We start from the raw sequence: 25850 nt of genomic DNA, 5'->3' as shown, positions 1-25850 counted from the left end.
TGCATGTCTAGCTGGTAAAATGCTAAATGCAATTTTTTCAATTATAAAGGCTTAGCAAGGCTTAGAGATGATTTTCCGAGATTCTAAAATATGTACTATTTAATACATAATGCAAAAGGAAAAGCTGGTTTCTTAATGTAAGAGCACAAAAATGGAACCAGCTGCAATGTTCTGCCACCCTGCTGCAGCTTTGATGCTACACTTTTAGCAGTGGATTAAATATTGATACCTCTTCTGCCCCCTCACCTCCCAGTACACTTAAAGCTTTTGCAGTTGTTCTTAAGTGTTTATAGAAGAGCTGGTCAAGTTTCTGTAGTTTTTCCCACTAGATTTTTGTGAAGTATTGGGAGTTTATGTTTGTAGTTCAGGGGGAAGAATGTATGAGCAATTCTTTCTATAAATCCATGGACTTTGTGGTGGGCAGGAGAACTGCTCCACATTTGTGTGGGTGAGGAGGAGCATGATGTCCCTTGGCTGCAGCAAGATCAGACCCCAGATCAAGTAAACAGTATATGAAATTAAACTATAAAATGGAAAATAAATGTGTGATTATATCACAAATGAAAGACAGATGTGAGGAACCCAGGGATTGCACAGGCTGGTATGAAAACCATGCAACAATCTGATGCTTTTTTGAACTGTGTATTAGCTCTCAAGTGCGAGTTATATCCCCCTGAAACTGTTCAGGATGCTAGGGAAAAGTTCCTGTACTGCCAGGGATTAGGAAAGTGGGGAGGTTAAGAGGAGATTTGTAAGGCTGCTGGAATATTCTGCTGGGAGTGGAAACACTGAGTTCAGCTGGACAAGGAGCTGCCTGGCAGGATTGCAGGTCAGGACAGTTCTCACTGTGCCACTGGTGGCCTCTGAGGCTGAGCAGCTCCCTTGGGCTTAGCTCAGTCCATCCCCAAACGCCTCAACATCCACAGTTAATCCATAGTTAATGGAATCATTTTAGTGAGCTGAGGGTGGCTGCAGCACTGTACCTGGAGTTGGATCAGGATCACTGAAAATGATTCTAGGTCCTGTTGTAAGCTCTGTAAAATACTTGGTGTGCTAAATTCTGGTGTCTTTATTTATTCCTTATTGTGGTGGAGATGAAGTCAGTGGCAGATGCTGCAGGACTGGTCCATACTGACCCAAATATCCTCGAGCTATATTTATTCTTTTTTTCAATTTCTGTACATTGCACTGCCTTGCTCTTTTCTACCCTGGAAATGGAAATTGTGCCTGACTTCCCTTGCAGGATCATTGACATTCCAGGGACGGAATGCAGTCGATATTCCCTGGTCCTAATAAAATGTGGCAGCTTTGCAGTGACAGCCCAGGATCAGCCTGGAGACTCTCACATGTTCAGCAGTGCCAGAAATAATCCTTCTGACCTTGTTTTTCTGTAGAACCACAGGCACTCGGAGGTGATTCCTGTAAGACAGGTGGTTCCTCTCCACCTGGCTCCTGGGTGTTCCTGCTGAGCAGTGGGTGAGCAGCCAGTGCAGAGCTGGGCTGTTCCCCAGTCTGGCTGCTCCTTTGCATTCACTCTGCTCTGTGTCGGGGGGTGAAGTGGATTTATCTGTGCCTCGCCTGCTGAAAGCTCTGCTGGGATGGAGAGGGGTGGTGCTGTGAGAAACCACTGCTCCAGAGCTGCTGTGGGAGACAGGCAAGGCAATAAAAGTGCAGCTCCACAGAATGCTCTGTTCTGAAAAGCAGCGTGAGGAGAGAATAGTCATATTCTGTGACAGCAGAATCAATAGGGCTTCTGTGGAAACAAATGAGAGTTTTATCTCTCCAGGCTATTGTTGAGGGCAGACTGAGGCAAATGTCTAATGGGTTCATGCTTTTGAAATCATTCTGTAACTGTAAGGGAGAGGAACATGCTTTTAAAAATGGAGTGAGCAATTATGAAAAGGAGGTTACTCTGCACTCCTGGAAATGCTGTTTTGTCGGTGCTGGCTGTTGGGTGTTTGAAGCAGCACTGAGGGGCAGCAGCCAGAGCCAGCCCAGAGTGGGTCTGTGTGCCTGTGCAACCTGCATGTGTGTCCTGAGGAGAGCTGAGCCTGTGCAGAGGGGTGGTTTCCCAGGGAATACCTCTGCAATTATCAGCTCAGAGAAGCAGGATGATTTGGCAGCATCCCTGAGTGTTGGCATTCAGCTTCTCCCCCAGGATGGCTCTGAACGTGCAGCTCTGCAACCCAGAGCCCATCACTGGCTGCAGAGGTGTCCATGAATATTTGGGAACAGGAATGGTAACATGGATTACTCACAGGAACACTGGAACATGGGAGAGGAACAGGAATGGCAATGTGGATTGCTCACAGGAACATGGGAGCAGAGGAACAGGAATGGTAATGTGGATTGCTCACAGGAACATTGGAACATGGGAGAGAGAGGAACAGGAATGGCAATGTGGATTGCTCACAGGAACACTGGAACATGGGAGAGAGAGGAACAGGAATGGTAATGTGGATTGCTCACAGGAACATTGGAACATGGGAGAGAGAGGAACAGGAATGGTAATGTGGATTGCTCACAGGAACACTGGAACATGGGAGAGAGAGGAACAGGAATGGTAATGTGGATTGCTCACAGGAACATGGGAGAGAGAGGAACAGGAATGGCAATGTGGATTGCTCACAGGAACACTGGAACATGGGAGCAGAGAGGAACAGGAATGGTAATGTGGATTGCTCACAGGAACACTGGAACATGGGAGAGAGAGGAACAGGAATGGTAATGTGGATTGCTCACAGGAACACTGGAACATGGGAGCAGAGAGGAACAGGAATGGTAATGTGGATTGCTCACAGGAACACTGGAACATGGGAGAGAGAGGAACAGGAATGGTAATGTGGATTGCTCACATGAACACTGGAACATGGGAGCAGAGAGGAACAGGAATGGTAATGTGGATTGCTCACAGGAACATGGGAGCAGAGGAACAGGAATGGTAATGTGGATTGCTCACAGGAACACTGGAACATGGGAGAGAGAGGAACAGGAATGGTAATGTGGATTGCTCACAGGAACATTGGAACATGGGAGCAGAGAGGAACAGGAATGGCAATGTGGATTGCTCACAGGAACACTGGAACATGGGTTAGAGAGGAACAGGAATGGTAATGTGGATTGCTCACAGGAACACTGGAACATGGGAGAGAGAGGAACAGGAATGGTAATGTGGATTGCTCACAGGAACATTGGAACATGGGAGCAGAGAGGAACAGGAATGGCAATGTGGATTGCTCACAGGAACATGGGTTAGAGAGAAACAGGAATGGTAATGTGGATTGCTCACAGGAACATTGGAACATGGGAGCAGAGAGGAAAAGGAATGGTAATGTGGATTGCTCACAGGAACATTGGAACATGGGAGCAGAGAGGAACAGGAATGGCAATGTGGATTGCTCACAGGAACACTGGAACATGGGAGAGAGAGGAATGGGCTGCTGGGAGCGTTTCCTGCTGCAAAGCACAAGAGAGGAAGAAATGATTTGAGAATGCAACATTCACATGCACAAAGTGTCACCATAAGCTGCTCTTGCATCTTGGAAAACTGTGATTCTGGCAGCTCATGAAGTTCTTGGCTGTGGGGTTTTTGGTCCAAAACCTGGGCATGTGGGGGTGCTCTGTGTTTGTTTTGGATAGAACTGGATAATGTGGTGTTTTGGCCAGGCATGCAGCTCATTTTAACTTGGGAAGGAAGGGGAGAAATTCCAGCTGGAATTTCTTGTTTATACAACACGTGCTGAAGCTCTTTCCTCTTCCCTACATGTGTATATGTCTGTGTATATACATATATATCTATATATCTGTGGTGTGATTATGCAAACAAGGAGAGATGAGCACTCACTGGATTGCCATGGTTGTTTGAGCTTCAGCAATTTATTCAAACTTAGTAATTTCATGTAAGATGGAGATGTTTACTTTGGCCACTTGACAAGTTTGAAACTTGTTTTTTTTTTAAAACACTTGGAGGGTCAAAAGCCTTTGTTAGATCCTCACTTCTGTTACTGGAGTGGGAACCAGGAAAGAATTTTTTTTTTTTTCTTTTAAATGAAAGAATAGCCTGACTTTCAGAAATACTAAGCTGAAGTGATTTTTTTCTTCTCCCCCTTTTACCTTGTCAAATTAACATGATTGCATGTTTCACTTTTTATGCTAAGGAGTTTCTGATCTTCAAAGACAATTTTCAAAAAGACATGCTGGTTCAGCCAAGGAGACTAATATTTTAGAAGGAATATTACCAGTAATAAAAAGACAGAGTTATGATAGTTTGCATTAATTTTAATAACTTTTTGTGCAGCTCTCGAGTCAAGATGTGAGAAATTAAAGTGAGACAGTTCTTGCTTGGCCTGCAGTGCATTTGTTCCTGCATTATCTCTCCCAGACATGGAAAAGGCTGCAGGGAACCTGCTGGGGTCACTTCAGGATCCCTGTGACACCATCCTGTACCCCCCTTGTGAGCTCTGCCCTTCAAATGGGACAACACAAAAATTCTCTTGGGTTTCAGGAGCATTTGGCTTAGCAGAGGGTAAAACAACAATGTGGTCTGGGCTGCTGAAATTCTCAGTATTAGTAATTAGCTGTGCAAGTCGATCCTTTAAAACAGTGGGGTCAAAAATACCAGTTCAGTACCCACACAACGAGTGTTTTCCAAGGAGATGTACAATCAGAAACACTTTAAGTGTGGGGTGTAAGCAGAATATCTGAAGAGTTCCTGTGAAATGTCAAATCTCATTCATCACGGTAACCATCAATAATGCACCAGATGTTTTGACTGCATTTGGTTTTGTATTAAATTAAACATAGGCAGGGGTGCATGAAGTTCATCATTAATGCTGCCAGGGCTGGTGCTGTGACAGCCACTCTGTGCTCTGGGGTTGGATGTGTGTTTCTGGTGTGTTTGGAGGTGTCTTGCAGTAAAGAATTGCTCTGAAATTGCTTGTCTTCATTCAGCTGAGCTTGTACTCAAGCTAAAACTGCTTTGAACAGATTTTTTTCTGCCATCCTGTCAATCAGGCCTCACATTATTAGTTTAGTGAGTAATTACATCCACTGTTTGCATTTGACTCGCAGAGATGGAGGCAAGGTTCTAAATGGTAATAATTAGATCTGGTAATAATTACCTGTGTTGTGAGGCAAGCAGGAAACTTGCCATGCCTTGGATCTTGGAGTTAGTGGCACCTGTGTCTGGATGTGCCAGCCTGGAGTCCCCAGCCTGGGGGTGGCAGGGCTGCCTGGTGATTTTCTGCTCAGAGCTGGTCTCAGCCCTGCCCTGGCTGCTGGGGACAAGGACATCAGTGCTGAGTGGGGGCAGAGGGGAATTGGATGGCAAAGCCTGGAGAGCAACACCCCCTCCCTCTCTCCTTAGGAAATCAGCTACATCATTGCAACAAGACTTGAAAAGCGTGCTCTGAAGCCAGAATAAACACCCTGAAATTTTTATCATAATGTTGCTTTTAAAAGTCCTAAATGTCCTCTATTTAAAATGAAATTCTTTTGTATTAACCTGCTTTCATATGCTAGCTTTCACCAGACTGCAGAATTGCCTGATTTGACTTTCTAATGTAACTGTAATGAATCTTCTGGGAAATGGAGCGATTGAGTGCATACACTGTGCAACTCCATTGTGAAATATTCTGTTAGATCTGCTAGATTCCTGATTTTATTTTTTTCTAAGGGGTGGGGTGTCCCTGTCAGGTATTAAAATCGAAACCAAATGCATTCTCTAGGGCACCTGGGAAGCTCAGGCACTCCAGTGGGTAATATTGCCTTGATTAAATGTGTTTGCAGCATCACATACATAAATACTCTGGGTGATGGTGGCACAGTTAGATTAAATTCAAAGGCGTGCATTTAGAGAGAAAAGAATAAAGATGAAATTTATTGGCAGATACCTGTGTAGCTCCTTTGAATACCTACAGGACAGATTATTTTAAAAAATGTATCAAAGTGCACACAAAACTCTACATAGGGAGTGTATTTTTGTGCTAAAATGCCACCTTCTTCTGCAGCTGCACTTGCACAGTGTCTGCCTTGTGAACAAAACGACCCTTTGAAGAATATTGCATCTCTGATATGTGAAAAGGAGGGGAGAACGGAGTATCCAGTGCTCAGCTTGGCACCCAACAGCCATTCCTTTCATTCTTTGATTTCAGGGCCAAAATGCCCATTATTGGCACTCTTGCTGCCAGGGAAGGCCATACCCCATCTCTTGTGTCTTGCCTGTCTTGATCCCTTTAAAGTGCTATATGCAGGCTTGGCATTTTTAGTTTCTTTGGGCTTTCAGTTTCTTTTTGCTGTTTCTCCATAGATTTTTCAAGTTTACAAAATACTGGGAGGACCATTCAGCTGAGATGTGGTATTTGAAAAGGCCACACTTGAGAAAAGAATTGTCCAGCCCACCTGGGCTTGTTCCTGTTTCAGAGGTGACGTGGAAATCCCATTTGCAGAGCTGTGCTGGGTGGAATCACTGAATCACATCTCTCTGTGGTGGCTTTGGGAATGGGGTCATGATACATCCTCCAGCAGGGAGAACAGGAAATGTTGGCAGATGGAACTTAAGGCAGCAAAATAATGGAAGAAAATGATCCGTGAGTGCCAACCTGCAGCTCGGTGGCTGATACAGCTACTCCTGGGAGGTCAGTGCTGCTTTAAAGGGGGATTTCCCCACTGCATATTCACCTGATAAGGGCTGATCTGCTCATTCACAGCAGTTCTGGACAATGCCCTTTTCCTGAAAGTAATGGAAATTGCCCTGGATAAAACTAGACACAGTTTATATATCTGTGGGGAAAAAAAAAATCAATATTTTCTTTGGGATCTGATGCTGAGTCCACTTAAATCTGTTTAACTTCAAAATACAGGTAGTATATCGTAAGATGAAGACAGATAAGTACAAAGCAGGTCCTCAAGCCTTGGAGAATGTTAAAAATTCTATATTTTTCCTGCAGATAACCTTTTTCTTCTGTCAGTTGAGTTGGGCAATTGAAATAAAGGCCGGAGTTACACAGAAAAGATGTTCTGTGGGCTTATCTCCAAATTGTGTCAGCCTTTTCTGCTGCCCCCTCCCTCCCCTGCCTGCTTTCCTTCCATATCACATTGAATTCCTTAAATCCATCAGCACAGGTGGATTTGCACATCCCTGTGTGTAAAAGGAGTTATGGGCACGGCAGCCTTTGGTCAGGGCTGGGGACAGGGCTGGGACAGTGTTGGGACAGTGTTGGGGACAGGGTGGGGACAGTGTTGGGGACAGGGCTGGGACAGGGCTGGGACAGTGTTGGGGACAGTGTTGGGGACAGGGTTGGGACAGTGTTGGGACAGTGTTGGGGACAGGGTTGGGACAGTGTTGGGGACAGGACTGGGACAGGGCTGGGACAGTGTTGGGGACAGGGCTGGGACAATGTTGGGGACAGGGCTGGGACAGGGTGGGGACTGGGTGGGGACAGTGTTGGGACAGGGGTGGGGACAGTGTTGGGGACAGGGTGGGGACAGTGTTGGGGACAGGGCTGGGACAGGGTGGGGACAGTGTTGGGGACAGGGCTGGAACAGTGTTGGGGACAGGGCTGGGACAGGGTGGGGTCAGGGTTGGGACAGTGTTGGGGACAGTGTTGGGGACAGGGCTGGGACAGGGCTGGGACAGTGTTAGGGACAGTGTTGGGGACAGTGTTGGGGACAGTGTTGGGACAATGTTGGGGACAGTGTTGGGACAGTGTTGGGGACAGTGCTGAGGACAGTGTTGGGGACAGGGCTGGGCCAGGGCTGGAACAATGTTGGGGACAGTTTTGGGGACAGTTTTGGGGCCAGGGCTGTCACCCCCATGTCCCCCTGCCCATCCCTGCCCCGGGCGCGCGCTGCCGAGATTTCCCCGCCTGTTGTTGCCATTTTGCATTGTGTTTTTGTAATCAGCCCTTGATAAAATGGCTTTATTGTTGGCTGATCAGGTGTATCCTGCCATAAATAAAACATTGGCAGTAATTGGCTGTGACAGCCCGGCCCCTCCCGGCGCGGCAGCTGCGGGAGCCCCGGCCCCTCTCCCCGGGGTAATTGGCTTTGACGGGTTCTGCTTGCTGCAATAACACTGATCCATGAGCCTCTGTGAGCTGCATAATGCCTCCAGGATTTTGTACCCATCAATATGTCCTCAGCTTGAATCATTTTTTTCATACTTTTTCCGTGGCAGTTTATTAAAAGGAACGCTTGCTGCATTTACTGCCTGTTTGGTATCTACACAGCCTCAGCTGTCATGGCAGATGAAAACACCATCCTGCAATTCCAAACGCTCCTGTGTGCCTGCTGCTGATACAAAGAAAACCCCCCTGCCATTGCCCAGAGACACTTGCAGTTCAAGTCCTTTATTTCTGTAGGTGCATTGATGTTTTAGAGCGATCCCTGATAATAAAACGCGATAATCTGTTGGCAGGAGCGCAACTGCTTTTGTTTGCAAAACTTAATAAGCTGTGAGACAAACACAGAAATATGCAAAGGCAGAGCTGGACGTGCTAAGTGAGGCCTGACAGTTTCGGTTCCAGCCACAGCTGAAGGCGTACTGACTTGTTTGCCACCTTGGGTAATAACTCAGATTTCTTTTGTGGTGTCTGGTGGAAAAAAAATAATCTTGTATTTGCTGGTATTGGATCACATTTGATCTTATTAGGACGTTCTGAGAAATGTAAATGGCAGCAAATCCAACTTGGTTGGATCCTAATCAGCTGCAACACCAAAGTTATTGGGTTCTTAACCAGAATTGGCACATAGAGCTGAAATTCATTAAAAGGAGTTCTTAAAGTGGGATTAGTTTTTCTGGGTTACAATTACTGCTGGCTCATCAGGGAAAGCAGAATTTCTGTGGGTGAAGTGTGGCCGGAGCAATTCACTATCTCAACAGGAATCGTGACTCTGCTGGGAGGGAAGTTTGTATAAATACCCTGCAAACTTTGCTGCTGACAATCCCAGGGCTCTGTGCCTGAAAAGGATTCAGGAGTGTTTCAGGAGGGCTGCAGAGCAGACCAGGTGTGCAGTGGCTGGGAAGAAGAAATGACATGGGTTGTGGATTTGTAGTCATGTAATACCACAGGGGAAATAGCAGATAACTTCTAGTGGGATAATCTGCATCTTTAATTTTGGAAACAAAACCTTTCCCAGAGAAGCAAACCCTCTGCTTTCGTTGTGTCATCGTGGGGACATCTGGTAAAGTTTTAGCTCCTTGTTTCATGGGCTCAGCTGGGTCTTGAAACTGGAAATAAAAGTTTTCTGTTCAATTATGTGCTGCAGAGAGGAGGCTGGAGATCAGTGCCTGGCTGCCTGTTTGCTTTTGGGTTCCAGCTTTCTGTGACAACAAAAAGTGTTTCCTACTCAGCTCATGCTTGGTTTTTATAATTGTTTGTATCTTGAACCTTCAGGCAAAACCCTGAAGCAAAGTATTCCTCACTCTGTGTTCCTTCCACTGGTGTTTTGGAGGAAAAGGTACTGAAATGTCATTCTTTCCACTAGATGAGCTCACAGTGCAAATAAAATTTCAGAATGGGATTTCACTTATTTTTGGTCGATTATCTCCCCTGCAAATTACAGTAATCACTTGAGTACAAGCTTTTCAGAGGCAGAAAAAAAAACAGTTTCAGGACTCACTTCTGCATTCAGAAATACTTAGAAACCAGAGTGTGGCAGGGTTGTGTTTGAATCCCTTCTCAGCCTGGGTGCCCTGGGAGCACTCCTGTCCCACTGGACACTGCAGATCATCTTCTGCATGTGAGTTTGGGAACACAGGGATATTTCAAACCATTCAGCCTCTTCTGTAGTCTGGCATTTTTATCCACCCCATCCCAGGAACCAAAACCGGGGAATATCAGTTTGTCAAATATACCCAGCAAAGTCTTAGGAATTAAAAATAGCAAAATGCAATTACAGGCTAATTGATGAATGTAATTAGATGTAGATTTGACCAAAACTAGGTTCTGCAGCATTAGCAATTTAATTACAAAATGCCTTGTGATTGTAAAACTAGCAAGAAATACTTTGCTGGTAGCTGTAGCTGCTCTTTCACATCCTGTTTTTAACAAAATCAGCTTTAGAAGCCATCATATGAACAAGTGAGATATTTGAATTTGCATCAGAACGAATCTTGCTCTGGAAACTTCAGCACAATTCGAAATTGCTTTCAAAATTTAAATTTCAGGAAAGTAACATCAGTTCTCCCAGCTTTGGGCTGTTGCATGCAAGTTGGATTTTATCCATCTTGGCACGTGCCAGCCAGGGAGTCCTTTGGGAATGTGGAGTCCAAGCCCCTTGCCCAGGATGGGTCTCCTCACTCCTGCTCCTTCCACCAGGGCAGCAGTGTGAGGCTCAGTACTTAGTTCAGGAGCTGACCCTGCCCAGGTAATTTTGTAAAAGCTGTTTTTAAGCTCATCTTTATTGGCTTAGCTAAACCCCTTGGCTTGGAACTTGGATTTCAGCATTGCTGTGGCTGAAGACCTTTGTAGGTGAGGAGGAGGATGGTGTGTGGTGGATGCAGAACAGTTACTGCCCGTGCTGGTTTGGGATTTTATTGATTTTATCCATTGCCAGTATTTTGGAAAGGCCTCCTGAAGCCCCTGTTGGCTCTCAGTGAGGTTTGGCACCCCAGAGAATGCCAAAGGTGTTTTTGGAGCAGCCTGTGCTTGGTGCTGCCTTGGCACAGGGAGCCCTCCTGGCTGGTGCAGGGTTTGGGGACAGGAGGGGACAGGAGGGGACAGCAGTGGGAGCAGGTCTGGGTGCTCAGAGTGGCACAGGACACATGGGAGATGCTGCCCTGGCCAGGCTGGCACTGTTGGTGGGATGTGTCAGCAAAGGGCACAGTCCTGCTGAGGCTCTGGGAAAGAGCCCAGAGGATTACACAGCAATAGTGCCCATGGGGTGTCTTCTCATTGCTCTCCAAAAGGAGATTGATTTATTTGTCAGGTGTGTGAATGACAAAACACAAAACTTGAGTTAACTTATTTTCTTAATAAAATGTACATTTCATGTAACAGTTGAGATGTGCTCTTCTAAATAACCTCATAATGATCTGCAAGCTTGCCTTGCCTTAAGAAGATTAAGGAATTAATGTCAAATTACAGACACAACTGCAAATAGTATTTGCTGTGTTCAGTGTGCAGGAGGGGTAGACACTTGATAAACATGAAATATGTTCTTTAATTTCTTTTTTTCTTAGAGGAAGAATCGTGTTACAATAATTTAATGCTGTGAGTGAAAAGATGCCCTGGCCAGTGAGATTGTTGTGCTGTTTGGCTGAGGATGCAGGCAGAGCTGCTCAGCAGCTGAAGGTGGCAGTTCCTGGGGCTGAGATCACAGCTCCAGAGTCAGTGTTGGTGTGTGCAGGGGTGAGTTTTGGGTGAGACAATGACAAAATGCCTAAGAAGATTGTCTGTGTTACATAATGCTAATGGAATTATGGTTGGATAAACACATTAATATTAGGGGAGGGAGAAAATGCCCAGACTTCAGCTGGAAGGTTGCTGCTGAAAGCCATGGCACAATTTCTGGAAATGGTTTTAAGTTCAGTGTAGCTGGTTAAAAATAACATGCAATAAGTTTTCGTTTCCCAAGCTGTAAATAGCTTCCCTTAATCTTTCTATTTTGGTCAAGTGAAAGGGAAATGAGCTCTGAGGAAATGCTCCTCAGCAAAAGGTGTGAGAGCCACCAAGAGTACTGATCTGTCAGTGGAATTGCAGGTAATTTTTTTATGTGCACAGCAGTTTGCTCATGTTCAGAATCAGAGCAGGGGTGGTTTACAGAAAGAATGGGTTCTGTTAAACCAGAATGGGTTCTGCTAAACCAGACCAGAATAGGTTCTGCTAAAACAGTTAATGGTTCTGCTAAAACAGTTAATGGGTTCTGCTAAAACAATTAATGGGTTCTGCTGGAACAGAACCTTTGCTATTGATCCTTTGTGAGAAGAGTCTGTACTCAGGTTTGGAGCTATCAAATGCTCCAGGTTTGTTTTTCAATAGATGCTGTTTTTATCTCTGTTCTTAATTATTTGTTGATGTTCTAAGGTAATAAACTTGTAGGAAGGCTTGAGCTTAAAACTTCACATTGCTTCTTGCACTGAGTGTTAGAGAACTGCAGATTCTGGGAGCAGAAGTCTGGGAGATGCCTTGGCTGGCTCTGACACTTAATTTTGGCCTTAAGAGCTGTGATTCTCTAGCAGCAGATCTCTGAGGAAGCAGTTTGTGATGGAACTGTCTTGGATCCTTTTTGTACATCAGTGCTTCCACCTGCTTGTGTTGCCAAGATTTTTTCTGACCTTTTCCAAATCTTTATTTTCCTGGCAGTGACTTTGTGTTGAAGAGACAAATTATTTTCTTCTGCCTCTTTGGCTTTATGTTGAACTTGTTTAAATATATATATATTTTTTATTTGAACTCCTCATTTTCCCTGGGATTTACTTTAAAGGAATGGTTGTTTGGAGGGTTGTTTGTGTCCAAAGGAAGGTCCTCAGGAGATCTCCCTGAATCCCCTGAGATGAAGGATGCATGTCCTCATCAGGGCAGATGAGAAGGATAATCACAGATTTTCTGACTCACAGGATAGGTTTGAGGTGTGTGAGTGAAGCTGCAGAGTGACCTTGGGTGTTCCCCTGCTGGAACCTGCGGCCCTTCACAGGTGAGGCTGGTGGGGTGAAGAAAAAACATTCCCCCTGATTTTGGGATGAAAACCCAAAATAAGCACAGCTCCCTGGGCGTTGCTGGCAATTGTTGTGCAACTTGTTCTGTGTCCCCATCAGCACTTGTGAGTCTGCCTAATTTGGGGGATAAAACCAAAAAACAATTAATTCTGCACTCTGGTTTTTCTGTCATCCTGCTCCTCCTAAGGGCTTGGATTTGGAAGAAATGAATCCCTAAAAATGGAATTGATTGATAGTTCCTGATTAGAGGCTCTCTGCACAGCTCCTTCCTTATGTCACTGTTATCTTTGGCCTGTACCTGCTTTTAGCAAAAAGTTTACAATCAGCAAGTGAGAACTTAATGACACATTTGCACTTACCCTCATTTGAGGCTGAAATGTCTTTCAGTCATAGTTTGAAAATTAAGTGGATTTTAATTGACTGATATCCTATGCCTTAAAATCTCTCACAAATAATAACAAAAAACTCCAATTGAAGGATGGCTCCTGATATAAAAAATCTGGGAACAGCAGATTTCAGGGAAAAGTGCAAGTGAAGTGTTGGAAAATAAAGCTTAGTCTTTATTCAGGATGAGGTGGTTCATTCTCTGAGAAACTGCCTTGTTTTTAATAGCTTTGTACTTTCACCAGAGGTAGTGTCTAATTTTGTTATCAGCACACGGGTAGGACTTCAGGGAGAGCAGAGATGAATGTGTGCTGGGTGTAAATTTAGAAAATACATTTATTCCCTGATGTGTGCCAAGCACTGCTGAGTTTGCCCATCTCTAAAGGTAAAATATTGCTGATTTCAGAGCAGGCTGAGGCAAGGGGACACCAAGTGATGTCAGGGATGAGGAGTTGGCTCTAGAGGGTGCTCTGAGCCAAGGCAGAGCCTCCTTCCCCTCTCCACCAGCCACCGGTGACGTTTTGCTGAAGAAAAACAATAAAAATCCCTTCTGCCTCCTCCCCAACACACACTCCCACTTTATTGCAAACCTGAATATTAGTTTGGCCTGGAGAGTTTTTCTGGAAGGTGCTGCTTAATTATTTAGCTCTGGGGGGGATTCCTGCACTGTGAGCTCTAACAGCCTTTTGTGTGTTCCTATGCTGATTTAAATAATTTGGATGTTTAAATATCTCTGGAGGTCTTTATAAGCATAAATAAAAGGATGAATGGCTCAAACTTGATGGTATTTTCTCCCTGTCTTGGACAGGAGGTGAATCACTGCATTCTTGCCTCAATGTATTAATAGAGAAAGAAGCAGTGTCTTGACCTGCTGTGATTTTTAATATCCCTTTCTAGCAGCCAGTAATAACTGGTAGTAAAACATGTAATAATAGACAAATTCCACAGTGAGATTTCACACAGGGGTTTTTTTTTTTTTTTTCCTGCTGGCTGTAACTGTGTGACACTTTCATCTTTTCCTTTCATTTTCCAGTCCTGTGACCCTCCCCAAAAACAACCTTGGGGGGAATTCCCTGGGCACTGCAAAGCCTCAAGGTGCTGATGGTTCCCAGTGCTCAGGGGCACTCCCAGGTCTCTAATTCAGGTAGATATTTAATAGATTTTTCCTCTAAGCAAGGCAATTTTTTCCTTGATGCCAAAAAAAAAAAAAAAAAAAAAAAAAAAGTTTAAAGCTGGAGTTTTGGGAATATTTGCATCTGCAAGTGTCATGTCTGGTCAGATCTCTGCTCTCTGTGCTGGTTTCTGGCAGGGCTGTTGCATTTTTTTCTAGCTTAAAAGAAAGCCTGGAGTGCCTGGCACATTAAAAACTGAGCACTGTGATTGTTTGGGCTCCCCTTTTTTGTTCCACTGATGGAACTTTGCCTTTTTCCTCTGGAAAATTGTAACTGTTTCCCCCTGAATATGCAATTGGGTAATAGAAATCTCGTAATTTTTACCTCTGACTTGAGTGGTTATGAGGACAGTAATTGTTTCAGCCTGATGGAGATTAAAGCTTGTCTCCCATGTCAGTTATTAAATGTGGAAATAGCTGCAGGGTGTGGAATAAAATATTTGATTTACAGTGCAACTCTGTGAAAGGCTGTAACACAAGAACTGGATGGATTTGTTTGGTACAAAAGCTTCATTTGAGAGGGGAAGCAGCAGCCTCTGGACCATTTCTGGTGGTGATTTCTATTTTAGTAGGTGGGAGCCCAGGGTGGTGATTTGTGTGGTGCAATGATGGTAATTCTGAGTTCTCTGGAATTGTGAGCCTCTCTCAGTGCTCCTGCTTCTTATCAGCAGAGTTACCCGGAACTGAACTGTCTGTAATTCATGGAGTTTCCCTGAGTTAAAGTTCCTACCAGCATGTGTGTGAGCTGCTGGCATTGCAGACTGCTCTGGATGCCTGCACATTATTGCTCTGGACATATTTTTCTACTTAACGTGGTGAGCAGTTGTTTAATTGGAAAAGCTGTTACTTCTCTTGATCCTGAGCATGGTAAAAATCAATGTCTTCTCTGCAGTCTGAACTAATAGGAATCAAACTCATTGAAGGATGAAAATGGTTTAATCAACAGAGAGATGTCTTAAAGGTTATTTAAAACACAAAAGCAACCACCAAGGCCACAAACAAACCCAAGAGCCCAGCCCAGGTCTGGACTAATGAGGAATCCCCAGTGCTGCCCACCTTCAGCTGGGAAGGGAAGTTTCCATCTGCCCTGCATGGAGGGATATTCTTGGGAGCCATTTCATTTCAAAGGCTTTTCTTTTAAACACCACTTGTCTGTATCTTCAGCCTTTGTATGAACTGACAAAAATGAGGTTTAATGATGGGTTTCTTTGTAGTGGAAGCCATGAAAGGGACTTTGTCTTTTCATTCCAAGAACTGAATCTAACACGATTGTCAGCCTTGTTCTTGACCTCGTTTGGCCAGTGAGCTCTGCTTATTTCAGATACATTTCAAATGCAGTTTCCTGGTTACTGGTACCCCAAAGGGGAGATTTCCTTGAGAAAGGAGCAAGAGGAAGGGAGCTGCATGTTTACCTGCAGGTGAAGTTACACAGTGTGCTACAGCAGAGAAGTGATTTCAGAGTTTTCCTCCTGGAACTTGATGGCTGAAGGTAATAAAGAACAAAATGAATAACCTGGTGTGTGTTCTGTGGCTGCTTAATGATGGTTCTATGAAACTGGAACAAAGTGTAACCTTTAAATTATGATTTTACCTCTTGGTTTGCCACCCCAGCACGTTCAGATCCTAAAAAGCAAAGCAGCAGATCTCATTTCATGAGGAAGTTGCCTGCCAAGCTTGACTACAAGTCTTAGGAATGGATTGCTAATGAGCTCATGATGTGACATGTATACCTCTTTCTGATAAAACATTAGCATGAAAATTGAGCAGTTCCTGTCATTCACCTCTCCAAACCCAGACAGAGTGCTGGGAAAGGGAGGGAGCAGCACTCACAGGCAGGGAGGTGCTCCAGGTTTGCTCTGGGAATTGCAGGTCAGGATCTGCCTGAGCCCCTCTGGGTGTCTGTGCCACTCTGGGTTTTTGTGGGTTTGGTTTTTATGGGGTTCCTGTGCCCTTTGCATGCCAGGATTGTTGTTCCCTAGCCCATGGCTCAGTTTGGGGGGGATTGGCACATTCAGGAGTGTCCTGGGGTGTTGCTGATTTTGTGCTCCCTGGATTTCCCTCCTGGGGCTGTTGGCATCACCCCGGGCAGGAGTGAGAACTGAGTTTAATTGCAGACCCGGGGCTGGCAGTGCTGGCACTAGATGGCAATGCTGCAGCCTGGGCACAGCTCACAGTGCCTCTGCCCTTCTCCTTCCTGGGGTTTCTCTGCCTGTGCTGCCTGCCAGGCTCTTTGTTGTTACATCTCTGCATCTTCCTTTGTCCAGGAGTGTTTGTTTGGGTTTCCTGCAGGACGTGGAACTTTCCTAAAAGGAATGTTTGTGCTGGGAATTGACCCTCTGTGCTCACTGTGTGATCTGCAGGAGGTTGTTTCATCCCAGGTTTGATGCTTCCAGTGGCAGGGAATGGGATTCAGGTATTTCACACCTTTCTGCAAGGACTTCCAGGATATTCTGGAGAACCCTCTCCCACATCCTTACTGCTAGAACACCTTGGAATTATTTGGTTGCTTAATCCTGGTGGGGGTTTACATTTGAAGTTTTTGCTGTTTTATCTCCATATCACAAAAAGCTAAATAGAACACCTGGGATGCCTTTTATGTTGAATTCTTTAATAGACCACTGAAGGAACTGTGAAAGGGAAAAACTGATGTGTTATAGGTTTAGCCTTCCTAAAAATACTGAATTTAAACATCCCTGTAGTAGCTGCAGTGCACATGAAACCAACATGAATGGAGTTAAGACTATTGTGTGTTTGACTTGAGAATTTGAAGGAAGTTCAGAGTCAGAACACAGCCATGAGAAAGGGATTTTTAAGCCTTCAGTGTGATCTGTTGTTTTATGTAGAGTACTGACAGGAAAACGTGCATTGTGTTGACAAGCAGCATGAAGCTGATTTATGTTAAAATATACAGCAGGAACCTTTGCTTTTGAGAGTGTTTGCTAAGTTGGTGTAAGCCCTGCTTAACTATTGCCACCTCCTCATTTCCACTGTGAGCAACATTGTGAAACTAATTTTGAAAAGCTTTTTTTGGCTGTTAATTGGTTGATAGCAGCTATCAAAAATCTGCTGCTTCCTTTCAGTTGACTCAAAGTTCCTGTGTAGGTGGCTGCAGACTGAGTGCTGTGTGAAACTCAGCCCTGCACCAGTGAATCCCTGTCTGCTGGGGAAAAACAAATCAAAACCAGTCCAGCAAACTGCTAAAATAATAATGCTTCCTGTGGGAGTGAAGCTGTCTTGTTGGCTTACTCTGGGAAGCTGTGGAGGGGAGAGGAGAGGGATAAAATGAGGATTTTACAGGATTCCATGTTCTGGGGGACTGTGGGGAGCAGTGCCTGAGTTCCATCCTCTGAGTCTTGTCCTGTGATTTTGGGAAGTGAGTTCCTTCCTCCTGTAACTGAGCTGCAGTTGTGTGGTTTCAGACTGTTGATATTTTTTCAAGATTACAGTAGAAACTTCCTGTTTTTAGAGCTTATCTCTCTGTCTGGAGGGAGAGGTTATTATAGGTAGGGTCACATCCTGTGGTTGTTGTCACTTGAGAAAAAAAACCTGTTGAATTTTCAGAGGCCTTTGAATGTGTGAGTGATTACTGCTCCAAAAACTGAGCTGCAGCCACAGTTCCCATCTCCTCTGTGATCTCAATAAAAGGCTGTAAATCCATTGCAAATTTTACATCTCTGTTAGTTCCATTTCTGTGTTGAGAAAATCCCTTGGTAAAGGATCTGTCTGGCTCTGCAAGGAAGATTGCAGAGGAAGCATTTGGGAGTCATTTCCTCCAGTGAGTGCTAGCTTGCTTTATGCTATAATAGTTTAAACATTCCACAGGCTCTTGATGGAGGGATCAAGTTTTCCATTCCCAGAGTCACTTTTAGTTTAAACTGGAGGGAAAAACAGGCAAACTCCCATTGTTTTACAGCTGCTTTGATAGAGCTGAAAAAGATGCATTTGCTTAGTTCTTCCTTCCCTCCTTTGGCTTCACCCCTCCCACACACATTTAACTATTGAGAATTTTATTTTGTTTGCTTTTTTTATATTCATCTGAGAACAAAGAGCTTCTTGTTTGTTTTAATCCATTTGTTACATTTTCAAGTATGTAAATTTTTCCTTTTAAATTTCTTTCTTGACAAATATTTGGATTTTTTTTTTTTTTTTTTTTTTTTGGTTCTGTGTAAGATAATACCTTCTGAAATGAGTTGTGTGCATTCCTTTGTGTTAAATTCAAGAAGCTGCTGAACAGGTTGCTGTAAGTACCACAAAATCTGGCAGACACACTGGATTTTGCTTTAATATTCTTGGCTTACAGTTTACCATTCTGTAATCTGGAGTTTCCCAGGGCAGGGATTTTTTTACAAAAACACTTTTGAATTTAAGTGTTGGTCCCTACAGAGAAAAGGAAACAAACCAGAGAAGTACCAGGAAAAAAAAGTGATTTCTTGTCCCCCCTTCTGTCTTCCAGAAAAAGCATCCTGTACTTCAGGCTGAATTTTGCCCTTTGAGGTGCAGCTATCTCAGATCATAGCCCTAGAATTGGGATTTAATCCTGCTCTGTCCCCTTCTCTGCTTCAGCTTGCTTCTCCTTGGTGACAGGGATTTGGGCTCAGGGGTTCAGGAGGGTTTGGGGTCAGTTTTTCAGGAGGGTTTGGGGTCAGTTTTTCAGGAGGGTTTGGGGTCAGGGGTTCAGGAGGGTTTGGGGTCAGTTTTTCAGGAGGGTTTGGGCTCAGGGGTTCAGGAGGGTTTGGGGTCAGTTTTTCAGGAGGGTTTGGGCTCAGGGGTTCAGGAGGGTTTGGGGTCAGTTTTTCAGGAGGGTTTGGGGTCAGGGGTTCAGGAGGGTTTGGGCTCAGGGGTTCAGGAGGGTTTGGGGTCAGTTTTTCAGGAGGGTTTGGGGTCAGGGTTTCTGTCCAAGCTCTGCTGGGAACACTCATTTCATTGTATGGACACCTGGGAGTGAACTCTGACTCTCTCTTGCTGGGCTGTGGTTGGTTGCTTGGGGTTTTTCTGGTATTTTTGGTTTGTTTGTTTTCCCCAACACTTCCTAAGGCAGGCCTTCCTGTAAAACCCTGCTTTTCTCACGTGTTAGCATGTGAATTGCCTTCCTCTTCACAGCTCCCTGGGGGAGCCACTGCTGCTTTGTCATCCCTGCTGTGACAGAAGCAGGAACAGCACACACAGAGCTCAGCAGCCCTGGCACCCTTGGAGTGCCTGTCCCTGTTCTGGGGATGCTCTGCCTGTGCCAGTGCCAGTTCTGGGCTGTGGCACAGGGGGATCCAAGGCAGCTTTCACCCCCTGACAAGCACTTAAGGAGCAGAAGGAGCAGAGGTGTTGGGAATGATGTGGGTTTATTTCTTTGGGAGTTTGGTCGGTGTTTGTGCATTGTTTGAGGTCTGTGCCTGTCTGGCCAGCTGGGCTGTGCTCAGCTGTGACCCAGGGCTGGCACTGGGACAGTTGGTGGCAGTTGCTGGTGGCAGTTACAGAAGAGCATTGCCTGCAATTCTTGGGCTCAGGGGTCGTTGAGAAGAGGCTGAAGTTGCTCAGATTGTTCTGTGCTTGGGGGAGCTCTCTGTCCCCAGCTTTGATGTGGTGCAAGAGTCTCACTGTGACCTGTGAGGACTTAGAGCTTGGCCAGAGGTCACTGGAATATCCTGAGCACCACGTAAGTACTGGGAAGGAGTCACAGTTCTTGAGCCATAAAACGTGTGATAGTGTTGGTAATTCAGTTTAACAGAGGAAACCTCACCCCAACAAAACAAAATCTAACCCAGCAGAAAAAGCCAAGCCTCTTAAAGTCCATGGTCTGTAAAGGGAACAGGTTCCTTTTGGGGATTTGAGAGGCAAGGAAGTGTCTCATCCCAATTCCAGCAGTTACACCATAAATGAAAATAACCCTTGGCAGGCTGGTTTGTAAGAAGTGCTGGGTAAATGTGGCTGTTCAGCTGTCCCTGGGCTGCCACTGCAGCACCCAATGCCTCTGGGCTGTGTGGAGAAGCTCCCTGGTGTCCCTGGAGCAGAGCTTGGTGCTGTGGCTGCTGCAGCTCTCAGCAGGTTTGCTCTGGGTGCTCCCAGACCTGCAAGTGCAGGCACGACTGCTCTGCTGTGAGAGGATTTGAAGAAATTGCTGTGCAGTGTCTTGTCAGGAGCTGGGTATGGGCTCCTCTCGCCCTGTTTGTGCCAAGAAAACAGAATTATTTACACAGGAACAGAGCCTCACCTCTCACCTGACCAAAGGTTTTGTGTTTAGCTGGAGCTGGGGTGCTTTGATGTCCAAGTGCAAACAATCAGAACTGGGTTAGGGCTGCTCAGTGCTGTGCACAGGGAGGTGACCTCTCCTGCTGGCAGCCCAGCCAGAGTTCCCTCTCCTCTGTGACACATCTCCAGTGGCCCCTGGGATTCTCCAGCTCACTCTCAGCTTAAGCTGCCTCTGTGCCAGGTTTTTGTTTTACTGGAGGTGCCGTGGGGGTTTTGGCTGGGGTCACACCACTGACACAGACGGGGAAGGTTGTGATGAGCACTGCAGCAGGGAAACACTGCTGGGACAACACGAAGCTGTCAGTTTGCTCTCCATGAACCTGCTCCCTTCCTGTCCCCCTGCCCAAGGCCAGATCCAAGGGGAGAGCTTGATTTACGTGGAGCTCTGAAAACACCATTAAGTCCCCTTTTAAAAATAGGTCCAGCTTAGCAGGGGGTTAGAGTTAGACTCCCTGCTTGCCTAAGCTGGGAAGTTGTGTTGGATTGGTTTTAGGAAACACTTGTCATGTTCACATCTCCATGTGTTTGTAAAAGGAGTTTAAGGCTTTGTTCAGTCTTGTGAGCCACCAGTGTTCTCCAACCTGTTTTAAAACTGCATGGGTGAGCTCAGAGTCAGAGGGAGCTGCTTCCAAGTGTTGGTGGCACCTCTTTGTTGTGAGCGTCTCTTGAAAAAAAAAACAACTTAATGTACCCATTTAATCTGTATAATCTCATTAAGGCTGTTTATGGTTAGTTTGTGTTCCAGTGTTTGGGTACCTGGGAGAGCTGGAATTGCTCCTTTGGAGCAATGTTTATGTGTGCTCCACAGCTCATCTGTCAGAAGTGGGGAACGCTGCTGATTGATGGGTCTTGTGTCTTGGAAGGATTACATCTTTATTTAATATTCCTCCAATTTGTGTGTCTGTGTTTAATATTCTTCCAATAGGGTCGGAGTTGTGCGAAGTTATGAATTATTCGCGTTTGTGATGAGTCGTGCCTCTCGAAAGCAGCACATTTTCCAGCCCTTTGAAGATACACTGTCTGTCACTTCTCAGTGCTCAATCTTTCATGAGCTGAAGTGCGTGGGTACAGGATACAAAGTGTTACAGGATTCGGGGGAAGCGCTGAAAGCCCAGAGCTGTGAGTTAACAGGTGCTTCCCAGATTTTAGCTGCCAGAAGAGAAGGTGTGCAGGGCTGCAGTCAGCAGTTACTGACAGCAAGTCAAAGCCTCATTTCTTCAGATTTCCAGCTTCTGTTGTTTATTGCCACGACCTTAATGTTTCTTCAGCTAGGTGTTCTATTTAATTATGATGTTTATAGTAAATATCAGCTCCCTTGGCTGTGTGCTCAGGCCTGTAGCATGCGGAGTGCTTTGCTTGTAACTGCATCCCTTGTCTCAGTTCATTATCTGTTAATGGTACTCGACATGACAGGCTTGTTTTGATAAATGGAGCCTGCCAAGAAAGCTGGGATGGATTTTGCAGGCGGTGGAGTTGAGCTTTGTTTCACTGTGCAGCACCAGAGTGCAGTGAGAGCTCTCTGGACACTGTTTAACCCTCTCTCCAGTGCATTTTCCTGACCCATGTGGAAATAGATTTTGCCTGGTCTTGATGGGCTTTGTGAATGTGTAACTCACATTTCAGATACCCAGCTGTCAGAAGGGATAAAAAGAGATGCTGTTGTAAGTTTATAGTGTTGTGGCTAGCAAAGGTGTATTTCACAACCAAGGAAAGATCTTTTCTAGTCCATTTTCAAAAGACAAGATAAAAAGTCCCTATTGCAAAATGGAGCTTGAGGCTGTACTCTGTGCATGTTTTTTTATTTTAGTCTCTGAAATGGGGGCAGATCTCCATATCTCCAAGGAAAGCCAATTAGTGAAAGTTGAGTTGTCTCTGATGTCGGTGATTGAGTGCTGTGGCTGTTCTGCTCATTCAAGGATCTCCAGAATGTTGTACACAAACAGATGGGACTTGAGATGATTTCTCTGCCATCTCCCACATTGCTGAATTCGGAAGTTGGTTTGTGTTGGATTTGCAAGACAGTGTCTGAGATTCAGGAATAGTCTCCAGTTCTGTTGCTGTGCTCAGACTGCCAGATGCTGTGCTCTGCACTGTTTGAACAACTTCCATCCTGATGGGATACAAAGAAATGCACGCATTTTAAAATTATTACTATTATTATTATTATTTTCTAAGTGTATTTTCCCAATGTAGGCTGGCTTTAGGGATTTATGGTCCAAGCTGGCTGGGTCACCTGCCCTAGAGGGACAAAGTGTTTTTGAACAAGAACCATCAAACAGGGTATTTTTCAAATGATGAAACCTGGCCTGAATTAACTTCTGCTGGAAAGCACTTTTGGAAGTCATTAGGAGTAAATGCTGATTTAAATACACTCTGGAGCAGTCAGTTCCCTTCTAGGATCTGCCAGGTGTTGGGCCACACTGCTGAGGAAATTGAGGAGTGAGGATAAAGGCAATGTGGTCGCTTTGTGCTGACTGAGGGTTGAATTTCAGCTCTGGCAGGTTTGGAGCTATCACACTTGGTTACAAAGCTTGTTTTGCAGCAGCCCTGGCAAACACAGGCTGGGGTTCTGGAGCTGTTGTTCCATGAATATTGCAGGAGTGCAGCTCGTCCTGCACCACCCTCAATTTGTATTGATCACAGCAGCCCTGCGACGCGGCGAGGGCGCCTTGGAATTAATCAGCTGGCTGGGCGGTTTTAGGGAGCTGTTTCTAGAAAGTACAGAATGCATTTCAAACTTAGATCTTTGTCTGCTGAAGGACTTCTGGGCTCTAGTATGAAAATGATAGAAATGGGCATGGATAAGCAGTGGGAAGATACACAACTACAAATAATTAGCAGCCTCTGGAAAGATGAAGTTGGCAGGCAGCACTTGAGGGTGTTGCTCTAATTAACCGGGTCTGTGAACCTTAATGATTATCATTTTTGCTTATATTTTTTTATTTTTGACTTGGCTTTGTAAAACTAGCTCAGAGGTGGTGTACTCCCATATTTGTTTTATAGGTAAAATATTACTGTAGAGCTAGGAAATGGATTTGCTCGGCAGGGATAAAGTGTACGTTGCCCCAAGGTAATGGATTACATAGATGACTTGTTTTGCATGTTATTCTGCAAGGGAAATAGCAGAGCTTTCCTCTAAAATTAAGTCGGAACTAACAACTGAAAGGTCATGGTTGTGGTGCTGAGGAACAGGACAAGACACTGGGAGATGAGTTCCAGGTTTGCGTGGAGATGCACGGTAAGATAAACATTCATTCTTTATAAAAAACCCAATTAAATGCAATTAAAAGGAACGCGTTTGGCTGAGCAGATGAATTTCTGCTGCTAATGGGGGGAAGGCAGGCAAGGTTTTGAACAAAATGTCTCACTAATGGATCGCAGCCCAGCCAAGTGTGTCAGGACGCGTCCCTGGCCAGGAGGGCATCGCTGCAGGGCTCCCCCAGACCCGCGGAGCTGCACTCCCCAAACCCCCAGACCCGTGGATGATCTCCATTTCCCCATTCCCCATTCCCGTGGATCTCCGTTCCCCATTCCCGTGGTTGATCTCCATTTCCCCACCCCCTGTGCTCGCTGCTGCCGCTGCTCCGGGCCCCGGGGGGATGCTCGGGCTCGGCGCTGCCGTGCCGTGCCGCTCTCCGATGCCGTTTCTCGCTGACCACGCTGTTGCAGCGCTGTTCCATCAATCACGGGGCTCCCGGTTCGGGAGGAGGCGGAGCGGGGCCGGGGCCGGGGCCGGTGCCGGTGCGTGGTGCCGGGCGGGGGCGGCGGGCCCGGGACGCTGCGCTCCGCTCCGGCCGCAGCTGCTCGGCGGCGGAGGGGCCTCCTTTTGTTCAGCAGCTGCGCCTGCCGGCCCCGCTTCCTCCGTGCCTGCCCTTCCCGGAGCCCTCCTCCTCCTCCTCCTCTTCTCCTCCTCCTCCCGCCGCCGCTCCTCCCGCCGCCGGCAGCGGGGCCGGAGCGGGCAGCGCTCGGGCTGGGGGCTCGGCCGGAGCGGAGCCGGTGCCGGAGCCGCGGTGAGTGACCCCCGTGGGTGCCCCCCGTGAGTGACCCCGGAGCCCACGGACTGCGTGACTCGCTGCTTACAACTTGTATTCATTCCCACCAGAATTGAGGCTGCTCTGCAAGTTGACTGATTGTTACCTGGCCAAGGATAACTGCCTGGATGGAGGAAAGGCTTGGCTTAATTCTCTTTTCCGCTTTGGCTTGCCCCAGTTTTTTTTTCTTTTTGGTTGTTTTTTTGTTTTTTGGGAGTTTTTAGTTTTTATTTTTTTCCAGAAAAAGTTGGATCGACTTGGTAGGTGAAGCGTGGGTAGGTTTTTATTGCCCTGGGAAGTTCAGAACGCTCTAAGGGTTATTCTTGTTTTGTTTTTTCTTTTGTTTTTTCTTTTTATTTTTTTTTTTTTCCATAACAAATGCTTTACCTCCCTGTTCTAAATATAAACAGTTCGGGTAACTGGACTGCTCTGTTTAATTCTGTTTTTTAAAAGCGAACGAGATAAGGAGATAAGGATTGCATTTTCCTTATCCTGGAAGAAAGCACTTTTTCATTACGCTCGGTACAATGGAATGCCTTTGAAGCGCTAATTGGGACAGTGTGTGGTGTAACTTTTATAACGATGTTTAATGGTATTTTAAAATAATGACAGGAGACCTGCTCGGCCGCTTTGTTTCCTGAGGAAGAAACCAGCTCTGCTTTGTTTTGCAGTTGTTTTTAAGCTGCTCGGAGTCCATGTGGCTTTGCCCTGCATGGGGCATTGTGTGGCTGGATGGCTCCTTCCAGCCATATGGGGCTGCTTTAATTGTCGGGGAGTGGAAATGGCGCTTGACAAGGCCACTTAATTCCTTTCTTTGTTGTTTTAAACTTAACATTAATGTTGGGCACGAAGTAGAAGCAAGTGGCGAATGGAGACCCAGTGAAGTGTAGTTAGAGATGCTCCACAGATATGTTTCTTCTGGGATCGCAGTTTAAAGTCAGCTGGATTTCAAAGCCCCCAGACAGCGCTATTCCCATGTAAAGCCCTTAATCTGCAGGCAATTAGTTCCAGACGTGCAAGCCACTCCACATTTCTCAGTTTTTGTTCTTCCAGGCAGTTTTTGGATCCTTGTGCCCGGTGACTATCACCAGACAGACGCTCGAGATGCCTGACAGCAAGCTGCGAATGCTGCAGGAGCAGCATTTAAAAGCTTTTATTTGTTTTTCCAACCCTGTGATTTGGGAGTGTTGAAACTATTTTATAAAGATCTCTGGGACCAGTGAAAGGTGGTTTTAAGTCCCGAGCACTTGAGTGCTCATTGTGCTCTGGCAGGCTGGGTGCTTGGCAGGCACTTCTCGAAATGTTATTTGATCTGGCAGCACGATAGAATTGACTTGGATTACACAATCTTCTTTCACCCCCCGGT

The 25850-nt window shown here is 45.7% G+C and overlaps 1 protein-coding gene across 1 annotated transcript in view; it reads left to right on the top strand.

Annotated features, from left to right (window-relative positions):
• The window catches only part of RERE (arginine-glutamic acid dipeptide repeats), a 174409-nt gene that overhangs the window by 14062 nt on the left and 134497 nt on the right, over positions 1–25850 (top strand).

This window comes from Erithacus rubecula (genome assembly GCF_903797595.1).
Source record: "Erithacus rubecula genome assembly, chromosome: 24".
NCBI lineage: Eukaryota > Metazoa > Chordata > Aves > Passeriformes > Muscicapidae > Erithacus > Erithacus rubecula.
Note: the sequence above shows the minus strand (reverse complement) of the source record. Positions and strands in the feature narration are given on the sequence as shown.